Below are 12,620 nucleotides of genomic sequence, written 5' to 3'. Positions count from 1 at the left end.
TGATAGTGAAGATGGTCATGAAGAGGATTACATGGAAGGGGGTGTTTGTTACATGCTGAGGGGAGTACGAAGGGGGAGAGGTGCTTTAGATCTAGGGAGATGGAGGGTCATGGAGGGCTCTTAATGAGATGACATCTGAGCTAAAACATGAAGGGGAAGAATAGGCCAACATGCGAAGACCTCGAGGCAGATCATTGCAGGCAGAGGGAAGCATTGCGGAGGCATTAGGGTGAGGTGAGTAGGAGGAAGGGAGGCTTTATGTGGGTGAAAGAAAGGAAGCAAGGTAAGAGGTGAGGGGACCTGAGGGAGAAGTAGGGGCTTCATCAAGGAGGGCTTCATAAGCTCTGAGAAGAACTATATTCTAAACAAAGTAGCAAACCACTGGAGGGTTTGGAATAGGGGAATGACATGATATAATTTCTGTTTATAAGGGCTGATTCTGGTAGGATTATATGGAAGCAAGAGAAAAAGCAAGATGACCAGTTAGGACGCTATCTTCTTAATGCAAGTGAGAGTGTCCAGCATCTGACCGTTCCCTCAACAGAATGAAGGTTTGCTGGCCTTCACATGACACTTGACATAAATACCACTTTCATATGTTTTTGTCTTTACTGTGGATTTTCTGTAGGGACATTCTGAATAAAGCAGTCATTTCATGCGTCCTCCCAATGTGGTCATCCCAATAATTCATCCACCTCTTCATTTATTCATTCATTCATCCATTTATTCAGTGACCACTTGGGACTGTGCTGGGTACTTTGGATTAAAATATGAATAAACTACCCTACAGTCCTATTGTCAATATAATTTAGAATATATAAGATATACAGAGAGAAGGAGGAGAAGAGCAGTAGCCAAAATGGACACACACATTTCTATCTTCCCTCTGTGTATGAGGAAAACATATTTAATCAGCATGCCCCTTTAGATTTCTAGTACCCACCAACTTTTGAATAAAATTCAGATACCTTAGCCTAACATTAAAACCATTTTGTGAATTAGCAATGATATGTTTTTCCACCTTTACAATTTCTCATTATGATCTAGCCAAAGTGACTACTCTGTGTACATATCTACCTGTTCACTCTGCTAAAATGTGCTTTCCCTATTTCTGCTCTCTTAAGTCCTGCCCCATCCTCATCTCCACTACAAATGCCATTGCTTCCATAAAACCTTCTTGGATTCTTAGAGCTGGAAGTCATCTCTCCACGTTGAGTGTTACACTAATAGGTTATCTGTTACTCCTTGTGTCACTATCTAATGGCATTTTTATTTAGGTGCATTTTTATCGCTCTGTTAGACTGAAAGCTCCAGTAGACAGGGACCATATATTCATTTTTGTGCACCCACGAGAACCTAACACAGAACCCAATATAATTAGCAAATACAGAATGAAAGAATGGGAAATAAGGTCCCACAAGTATGTAGGAGAGAAGATTAAAAGGGTGTCAAAATTAAATTAAGGTGTTTGGTTTCAATCCTACCATCAGTGGGATGGGGGTAGTAATTTTAGATTCTTACATATGAGAATAATGCCTTGATACTAGTGATGTAGAAGTTCATTTAGCAGCAGTGTGCAAATATAGGGGGAAATACTGGGCCATATTAAACCAAGTGCTTTGTCAAGTCCACTTTTCAGAGGACTTGGAAAATCACTGGATATTGGTTAAGCATGTGGTGCATAACATGCCTGACACTCTTTCATGAACTCATATATAAAAATAAATGGCTAGTAAATAAAGGTCTTTTGAAAACACTTAAAAGAGATTCATAATTACAAAATATAAGTATGGCTAGCATGAAAAAATGGTTTTCATTAGTCTGTATAAATGTTGGGTGGGACCTCTGAATGGATGTTAATATTAATGCTGGCTTCCTCCTCCAGCAATGCCAGCACATTTGGGACATCTAGTAAATTCCATGTACATATTCCACTTGAATTGAGTAGCTAGTTTCTATATTTAGGAGATAGGTATTAAATATGATTCAATATAATTTTCCAATTTATACAATTAAAACTTACACTTCTATAGGTCAGTTACTTACTTAACCCCAGACTATCTTAAATTAGGCATATTGTTATTTTTATTTTGTGCTTTGAGCCACAAATACAAATGCAAAGTCACTAACAACAAAACAATCTGCAACACAAAATACATATTACTAAGAAAAGTAGTATAAAGTATGCATCATTACTTTATGATTTAACTAAATTTTGCATCTTGATTTAACATTGCATAGCAACTTAGTGTAGTTCAATATTTCATATGAATATTAGATTTCAGAATAAACTTTATCATGGCTAACTAGTATTTAAAAGACAAATATAATAGGCCATGGTCAAAAAAGCCCCGGACATCTAGTACATTCACTATATGTTGAATAACATCAGCTACGTCTTATGATTTCTGTTCTCTGAAACAATTATGTTATTTTTCCATTTTCTACCTTCTTTCCCCAGCAAAAGTTGTTTCATGCCACTGCTCTACCTCTTGAATGTAATCTTTGATTTGATGGAAAACTACTGATTTATCCACTGTCTCCCTCTAAGAATGCATATGATATCAACCACTAGTGAAACCTGGAAAATAAAGATAAGGGAAGGCTCTGAACAGAGCTATTCACTGGGGAAACAAACCTATTCCTATGCAGTTATTACAGGGAAGTAAAATAATTACAGAAATATCATGTTGTACTTTAAATGGGTGTCTAAGGCAGGTGTAAGTGATGTGATGTTGATTCCAAGTCACTTTTAACACTGTTATCAGCCTGACCCTCCTTCGCCATCACCTCCACCCTTTTAAAATAATTCCAAAGGAAAACTCTGCCAAGATGCCATTATTTTGGTTGGTTATTCTGCAGAAATGCCAGCACTTGCATTAGATTCCATCACTTCATCCTCACTTCCAGTCAGAAAAATATCAGATAATTAGGGCAATTTTTAAGAAAACATGTACAGTTTTAGTATTGGGTTCCTGAGAATGTTTCTTGCCCAAAATATAGTTGAAAGCAAGACACTGTACAGGGAAGACTAAAAAGAGTTCATTCTCATCATGGGACCAAACACTACAAAGGAGATATTAATGTTTTATCACTGAGGCATTATAAAATGAAATGGTAGTGTAAGGAGCCACACACATCAGTAAGAGAGCAAAGGTACAGAATCATGGAATAAAAAGTGTCTTGACACCATGTCTTCCTTAAGATATTTACCATCTGAAAAGCAGATGGTAAATATAAAAGTCAGCAAACTGACTTCCCCTTCATAATGTGGTCAATGAGATGTTTCTGGAATTCCAGAAGAAATGCCACATATCCTCTCTTATCATACTTTTAAGAAGGTATTATCCAAACTACAGGCTATGACAGCTTTCATTCTTTAATTCAATCAGTGAGTAGCACTGTTCTAGGTACTGGGTTATGACAGTGAAAAAACAAGACAAATGATATGTAATGATTTCCAATGTCTGTTTTCAATCATTCTCTATTTTCTGAGTTCTAGTCCCGTTTCCAGTTCAATGCGTGAGCAAATCCAAATGCAACAAGTCACCGTTTCCCTCAGATCTGTTCCATCTGCTGTGTTCCTGAGTGCTATCAGCATTATGAACATCTGATCAAACTACCATACTAGATACTCTACATGCAACCTTTTTAATCAGACAGATGACCAAATCATGACTCTTCTATTTAAGAAATATGTCTTGTTCTCAATGTTCTTCTGGAGTTCTACCTACTTCTTCTTCTTTTTTTTTTTTTAACATTACTACCCCTATGGAGCAACATGCTTCTTTCATACTCCTGATGCCTCTTTCCATTTGGGGAAACAATCATTGTTATAGCCCTCGTGGTGTCTCTCTATCTCTTACCTGTCCTCAAGAAGCTGAAATTAGTAATCATAATTTGTGAATCAGAAGGAGAAATTAGGCATGCATGAATCACTTCTGTCATGCCTATAGCTTTGGGAGCTGCCCATTTGGGCACAGGTTCTCTCCCTTCCTTAGGACTGACAATCCTACTGGGGCACTTTCCCATTATGGGATCTATAATGTGGGATCATACCCATGATTGAGTGAACAACTGCCTAATTCAGGTGCTCAATACTAGAAAACACATTTGTCTTCTGAAATGAACCACCTCAAAGATGATTTCATGGTTTCTAATTCCCAACTATTTGAAGAATATACAAATGGTACAAAATCCAAGCACCTATCAGTCTTATCTCATTAACAATAAAGATCTCGGGGCGCCTGGGTGCCTCAGTCATTAGGTATCTGCCTTTGGCTCAGGTCATGATCCCAGGGTCCTGGGATTGAGCCCCGCATTGGGCTCCCTCCTCAGTGGGAAGCCTGCTTCTCCCTCTCCCACTCCCCTTGCTTGTGTTCCCTCTCTCTCTGTCTCTCTGTCAAATAAATAAATAAAAATAAAAATAAAATAAAACAATAAAGATCTCTCCCATATCTAAACCTTCCCTTTGTCACGTGGATGTCTATAGAATATAATTCAAAATCCCTAGTTTAGCATATAAGTCTCTTGACTCCACATAAGCTTTTAGCCATATTTCCTGCCATCTTTTTCCTATCCATGTTCCACCCTTACTTTATCAAACATCATCTGCTCCAGCTAAGCAGAATTTCTCGCCATTGTCTGGTCACATGAAACCGTTTGTCAGCTTACACTTTTGTGTATGATATTCCCTCTAACAGGGAAACTCCTACTGAAGCTCCAAAACCCAGTCCAAATGTGATCTCAAAATTTGCACATCATGTTGCAATGTATGTATGTACGTGCCTGTTTCTCCCATTAGCCTGTGGATCCCTGAAGTGAAAGACTCTCTTTTACTCATATTTGAGTAAATAGCACTTGGACAGTGTATATAACACAGTTGGACATTAAGAAATATTTGCTGCATGATGAATCATGAGAGGATGAATGGTAAAAATCATAAAATAAAAAGTTCAATTTTAGAAATAAAAATGGAAAATCCAGACCTTCATTTATAAAGATGAGAACATGCATGAAATAAGTAGGCTGATGACAACTTTCGAAATACATGATTTTTTTATATATATATAGCTTTTTAAGATGACTGTAAAATGACTGCTTAATCTAACAGTGCGGTGTTGAGCAAGTTGCATAATCTCCCTGGGGCTCCCTCCCTTCCACCCCCATTCCACCTGGAAACTCCCACATACCCCTCAAAGTTCAATTTACAACCCACTTACTCTAGGAAGCTTTCCTGAACCCTCAGACTGTGTTCTGTGCTTTCCTCCAGCACAATTTATCATCATGGTGCGGCTCCCCTGTTAAACTGCATTTCTGGAGACAATGTTTTGCATTGGCCTTTTCACCACTTTATCCCTAGAACCTAAGCTCAGCACCTGGAATAGCAGGCTATCAGAGGTTACTAGTTAAACAAAGAAGCCTGTAAAATGAGGGGACTAGAATATATGATTTCTGAAGTCCCTTCCAGCACGTTGGGAAATAGAAAGAAAAGTCCCATGCAAGTTACTGTGCTGGAACATGTCCAGTACATTACACTGGAGTGCCAACTTTAGTTTTCAATTCTATCTCATCCATTCTCAGTTCTATTAATCATTAGTAAGCCCCTTCCTTCTAACATTTGTGCCATCAACCAAAAAGTTCTCCTGTCTCTGATGAAGTCCAGTATTCCACAGTCTGTTCCTTGAAACTTTGTTGCAAGTATTTATTTATTAAAAAAAAAATGCATACAACAGTGAAAATTTACCAAGTATGGCATAGTCTCAACTCAGTACCCAATCCTTCTCCCTCCTCTTTATATTTGGTAAGGGAGAAGAGGAATTATGCAAGCTGAAGACCACAAAAAGTGGACAAATTGTTCAAAGAAAATTTGCTCAATCTCTAAGTGCAACCAGTAGCTTCTGGAGGAGATGTTTTATTGTTCGAAAAGTGGAAGACACTAGTTTAAAGGTGGGGGGGGAGTTATTAAAATGGCATAGTGTTTCCAACTTCCTCAGTGAATTGTCATAATAAGGAATAAAACAAGTAAAACATATTGATGCTATGTCTTTTAAAGTATAGGTAACTATTATTACCAGGCTCATCTAGTGCTCACTTAAAAGACTTTTTCCTAGATTTTCTTTAACACTTAAGTAACTGAGGAAAAATGGACATATTTGAAAAATTCCTGGAAGTCTGCATTGTCAGGGTCTCGTGCATGCCATTTCTTGCCTAACTGGCAATTTCTAGCTCTGACTTAGGCCAGGATAAGGCACATTAACCCACAGCCTGCACTTTTTCTCAGTAGGGGGGCAAGTGAATCAAAGCTACACACGAATCTTTGATTTACCCCATGAGGTTTTAAAAAACTTTTCTGAGAGATTTCCAATAAAAGGAACTGGTAAGTGATTTTAAAATCTTTTTCCCCAAAAAACACACCTTTTATGAAACTAATTGCAATTAACGGCATCAAGGGAGTTGGTTTCTGAGGGTTTCACTAGAGATTCAGAAAACTAGGCTTTGTGTTTTCTTGTTATTTCTAGCCACATGAATAGAAAGAAAATGTAGGCACTTGGTGAAGTATATAAAGTCCTTTCCTAGAAGGGCCACACATTCCTTGCTATACCTACAGAGTTCAGGCACTTTGTCATTTGCTCTCCGGAGCAGTGCCATGTAAGCACTATGCTGAATCAGCTTCACTGCCACCATTCATCCTATCTCTTCCTTCCAAAAACATAGGTTTTTAATCTTATTGTATCATCCCATAATTTTCAAACACTTAAAACTCAAACTTAGTATCCTCAAAAGTGCTTCTCTCCCTCCTTCTTAAAAGTAACAATGATCAATCAAAAAACTAAGCAAACGAAAAACTGGCCCAATTTCACCATTTTTAAGAGGAAAAAAGTTATTAAAAATCCTTTGCTCTTTAAATACCTAATTTAGGGGCACCTGGGTGGTGCAGTCAGTTAAGTGTCTGACTCTTCATTTTGGCTCAGGTCATGCACGATCTCAGGGTCCTGAGATTGAGTCCCGTGTCGGGCTCTGCACTCAGCACAAGAGTCTGCTTGAGATCCTTTCTCCCTCTCCCAGCCCCTCCCACTTGTGTTCTCTTTCTAAAATGCATAAATAAATCTAAAATAAATAAATAAATAAATGATCTGCAGAACCTCAAAATGGAGATTTCTAACTACTAAAAATTAATTGAAAGAAAATTTCATTCCCTTTGATGGTATGGAAAACATTAGAATTGATAAAACATTTTTAAAATGATGATACAGTTAAAAACTGTATAATCTTTTTCTGCAAAAAACTAACCAAATATATGAAACTTTTTCATATTCAAAAAATCATAAGTGTAGGGACACCTGGGTGGCTCAGTCGTTAAGCATCTGCCTTTGGCTCAGGTCATGATCCCAGGGTCCTGGGATTGAGCCCCGCATCGGGCTCCCTGCTCTGCGGGAAGCCTGCTTCTCCCACTCCCTCTCCCACTCCCCCTGCTTGTGTTCCCTCTCTCGCTGTGTCTTTTTCTGTCAAATAAATAAATAAAATTTAAAAAAAAATCGTAAGTGTAAAAGCACATGCCTTGCTTATTTACAAAGACATGTCCACAGAACCTGCAAGTTCCCAGATGAAGTCCTGATTTTCAAATGCTTTTATTCCTAGACAACATTCATACTATCACAAGGATGTAATATAACTCAATTTAATTATTAAAATATGTTTTGTTACATAAGGATAGTAACATCTAGGAGATGCTACTATGTGCCTGAAATATATTTAAGTGCCTTACATATATTATTAATTTATTCTTAAAATAACTCGAGAAGGTAGATACTATATCAGCCCCCTTAAAAGATCAGGACCATGAAGTACAAAGAGACTAAGGGAGCCAGGTTTCCAGCCAGGCAGCCTGGCTCCAGAACCCCTGCTCTAAGCTGCTACACCAGACGGCCTCTAATTAGTGTAATATTTATTGGATTATAAAGAATGCAACATTTTATGCCAAAACAGAAAAAAAAAATCAATAGCAATAGAAAAACAGAACTGTTTCTAACTTTTATATTTTCTAAAAAAAGAAACCAAACTGGCCCCATAAGGAAAAAATGACAAATAGGTGTAGTAAAATTAATATCTTAACATGGATCAAGTCAAGTCAAATACACAACTATATATTATCCATCTACTACAGGCATACTAATATGTTGGCTGCTATTGGGACTACAACTTATAAAGGTACGATCTTTGTGTTTTGGGGGTTTACAATCTAATTGAAAGATAAATTGCAATAAGTTCTGGAAGATCAAAGCACACAGCTCTTTTTAAAGTCAACATTTCAAAAAAATGAGAGGACAGCTGTGGTGCAGTCCTCTAGGCAGGGGCACAGAGGTCATGGCATGGGCTAGGGTGCCTTCCTTCAGTTGTGTGGAAGCATATTCAAAGCCACATAAAATCATGTCATCTAGATCTGCTGGGAGGGTGAGGACAAAGCCAACTGTTATTATTAACTCCATTGGAAAAATGAAGCTGTGAGGTTGGTGAAAATGGTAACTATTATCCTCATCAATTCCAAACTAACAGAGAAGATATGCACACTTTCACAACCAGCCATTTGGTTCCAAGCAGAAAGAGAAGGGAAGATAAACTTAGAATAAGCAAGGAGTCTCTTAAATCTGAGATTGTCCAAACAAACAAAAAAAGAGAAAATTCAATTCAATAAACATTGACATTGGTGTTTAGCAGAAGAGGAGACTTTATGTATCACAAAATACATATTATTGAAATAAATAAATGTTTTAAAATTTCCACTGAAGGGCAATGTTTGTGGACTAGAAATGCCAGTAGAGGTAGCTTGTGCTTAATTTACTGACAGCCTTTAAAATCAGTCTTGAACAATAAAATCCCAATTTAATGTGATTTGGAATCTTATATACTTAGAGTGGATGAGAATTTTTAAAAGGTGGAACCACTCTTAGTTTTTCACAGGAAAGATATCAAATAAGGCTGAGACTTTATTATCTCAATCAAATTAGAAATCAAACACCACATTGCCTTTAGAATTTGGGACAGTAGTTAATGAACGATTCAATTAAATTGTGCTCCTAATAAGCACATATATATTCCATGCAGAGGGATGTGGAATACAGAGTCTTTTGTTCCTATTTTCCACTCACTGCTACAACCCAAAAAATGAAATAGAGATAAAATAGAATTAGATAAAACAATGATGATCACTCATAAATGTTATTAGCTTTGGTAGCAATGAAATAATTAGCAACTGTAATCCAAGGATATTATCCATATTTGTTTTATAAATTTGATATATTTTTTATAAGCTTTGAGGCATTCACCATTTTTACAACAGGAAGTATTTATTACAGATATATTGGGTGCTTAATACTAAGTAAAGTTATTTTATATTCTTTGTGAAACACACAAATTAAAGGACTTGCAAAAGTAATGCAGTATATGCGGGAAAAAACCCTGAGATTAAAAGTTTAATTTCCTTGAAATTTCTCAATTTAGGTTACCTTTATAAATATATGTTATTGATATAACTGAGATGCTAGAAGTATTTTCATTTAAAATATTGTAATCAGAGAATGCTGAGAATATGTTATCACCATTCTTTATATGTACTCTGTCAAGTTTATTTCATTCTTTGAATTCTTCAGAATATTTTATATAATACCTTCACCAAGGAGTTTCTGAATTACCAGTATGGAATCCATCTGTGAGAAGATACTGGGAGGAATAATCCTATAGGGAAGAGTGGGAAATAAAGCTGGATACATAGTATATATAAAGCCATTTGCCGAAGTTCTCAAGTGCAAAGAGCAAGGCTTCATCCTATAGTATAGGGTAATATTGGTGAATTTAATGAAAAGAAAAACTGGAATTAGATATTTGAATCTGGGATAGCATTTTGAACTTTAGTGATGGGAGAACTACAGCACCATTTAAATAATAGCAAAGTGGAGGCACAATTGCCTTAGGGAAACCTCATGAGGTGATCCTTCCTCACTTTGTACATGTCTCTAAATGCATCATTCCTCACTTGGTAAAACAATTATTTGTTTAAAAGTCTGCCCCCTGCCCCAGTCTGTGAGGTTTTTAAGTAGAAGGAATAGTTCATTCATCTTCATACTCTCCAGAATACAACTTAGTACCCGGCATTCATTAGATATTCAGTAAATGTCCGTTACATGCATGGCATATAACAAAGGATGAAAGGTCTTCTGAGACATGGAGTGGAGAAAGGGATTTGGGAGCTAGTTACACAGAAGTGAAAGAGTGTCTACTGTAAGTCTAGCCTCGACCTGGCACACAGAAATTGTTTATTAAGTCTTTCTTACAGGAATGGATGTGTGTATGAATAATAAATGAATTAATGAGGTGATCAGTTCCCTGAAGGAATAAATATATTAAGAGAAAATAGGTAAAGTCTGAACTTGGGAAAGTACTAAAAAGTAGTAAGCTAGAGGAGGAAACGTACTCAGTGATAGGCTCAGAAGAGGAATAGTTAAAAGGAAAAAAAAAAAAAAACACAAGAAAATGGGAGTGCCATAAACAGTAATAATGTGTTACATTTCCAAAGCACTTTCATGTTACTTCATTTTAATTCTGACAACAGTCCTGAAAGGTAGGGGGAGAAGGTTTTATTATGCTTGTTTTTTTTACAGAGGAAGAAGCTGAGGCTCAGAAAGGTTAAGTGACTTAGAGAGAGCATTTCAAACAGAAAGAAATATTTAACATTGTCAAATGCAGAAAATAGAATGAGGACTGAGAAAATGTCATGGAGTTCGGCGTGCAGTTCATCGGAGCCTTGCAAAGCGAGGTTGGGAAGGAGGCAAGCGGGGGTGGGGGGATGGGGGGTGGGGGGGTGGGGTAGAAATGCAGGTGGACGGTTTAAGAAAGGTGCTATAGATAAACATATTAAATCACATAGTATCACATATGTGATGATCACAAAAATGTCACACATAAATTGCATCACATAGGTATCAAGATGGAACAAGATTCAAGATCGAAGAGGGAGATGTGAACAGTTTCTCTTTGGACCTAAATGGACAACTTCCTTCCTATAAACTGATTTTCACTATAGCTAATATGTGTGTGCATATGAAAACCTGCTGACTTTGAAATTATTTAAAAAAAATTTTAAATAACAATTGGGTAAGATCTTCTTGGTAAAATTCTAACAATGATTGATTCCCTTCTCCCCTTACTTTAATATTTTCCATTCAAAAACCAGTACTGACCACATTTAGAGGGGAGGCATGCAAGCTATTTCACCTTCCAGTTCTCCCAGCTTTCCTCTCACTTGGAAAGTAGGCTTCTTCTTAATGCAAACATTGAAAGGCCTTGGAGAAGCAAGGAATTCTATTTAAGGATAATTTTTTCTTTTTTTCTTTTTTTCTTTTTTTTTTTTTTTTTAGATTTTATTTATTTGACAGAGAGAGACACAGCGAGAGAGGGAACACAAGCAGGGGGAGTGGGAGAGGGAGAAGCAGGCTTCCCGCCCAGCAGGAAGGCCGATGCGGGGCTCGATCCCAGGACCCTGGGAACATGACCTGAGCTGAAGGCAGACTCTTAATGACTGAGCCACCCAGGCGCCCCAAGAATAATTTTTCAAGCACTCTGTTATTTCAAGTCAAGAGGAGGAGGGAAAAAAAGGAAAGCAAAGGAACATTTTTCCTTGGTTTGTCTAAATGTATATGGTTAGTATGTGTTAAACACTGGAAGAAATGTGCAGAAGTAAAATACATAAATGCATTCAGGAATGACTTTGTCAAATAAACATGACTAGATCAAACTTTCTTGTACTTCATATTTTAAATACTAAGTTAAATCTTTCTCTTTTCACACACACGAGCCTAAGTTTTGCGAAAGCTGTTTTCTATGATCTGAGTTACAACAACTTAGGTCTGTTTAGAAAAAAATACTTTTTTCTTAATATTAGAGATGTCACATGAAACATAAATTTAGATGGGTAAGGTAAATTAGTTCTTGATAAGTAAATCATCAACAGAATTGCTAGTTAATTGTGATTCAATTTTTTACTCAGTTTCTGGTGCTGTGCAGAGTAGTAAGAACAGTATGATTTTTTAGAGGGTAGAATGCAATTTACGTGTTGTTCTTTGTTTTTTCTTCCTGAACCCAGTTAATGAATAAACAAACCACACTGTGACTGTGTCTACATATCACATAAACATCTAGATGAAAAGTGACAAATTCAGGCCATCATCCAGCTATTTGAAAACATTTATCTTGATGACATTAAACATCTGGATGTTTCCAAATATCAAGATGTTTGATGTCCTGCAGATAAAATATCCTGATGACTGGTTGAATTTTTTACTTATCTGTTGCATAAAAATGCACGTTTGCATTTTTCAGATGCAAAATGTAATTTTATTTCACACACAAAATATGATTTCAGCATGGATATAGTAGGGAGTCATAGGAATTGTCAGGTCTCGATTTTTTGTTATTATTGTTATTCATAATGAATCGCTGACTTGGAGAAATGTCTTTTATTTTCCTTCAGTAAATAAAAGAGTTAATCATCATTTCAACAGTGTGTATTAAAAGGTAAAGAATTTGCAAAATGAAGACGCATAGGGGACAGGAAAGGCAAAATG

At 36.7% G+C, this 12,620-nt stretch overlaps 1 protein-coding gene across 1 annotated transcript in view; it reads right to left on the bottom strand.

Moving 5' to 3' along the window:
• DPYD (dihydropyrimidine dehydrogenase) overlaps positions 1-12,620 on the bottom strand; it is an 800,443-nt gene that overhangs the window by 418,083 nt on the left and 369,740 nt on the right. The window lies entirely within an intron of this gene.

The sequence above is a fragment of the Mirounga angustirostris genome, unplaced genomic scaffold (assembly GCF_029215605.1).
Source record: "Mirounga angustirostris isolate CCGP_5_RB_7025 unplaced genomic scaffold, mMirAng1.0.hap1 SCAF_4, whole genome shotgun sequence".
NCBI lineage: Eukaryota > Metazoa > Chordata > Mammalia > Carnivora > Phocidae > Mirounga > Mirounga angustirostris.
The sequence above is the reverse complement of the archived record's forward strand: the minus strand, read 5'-3'. Positions and strand labels throughout refer to the sequence as shown.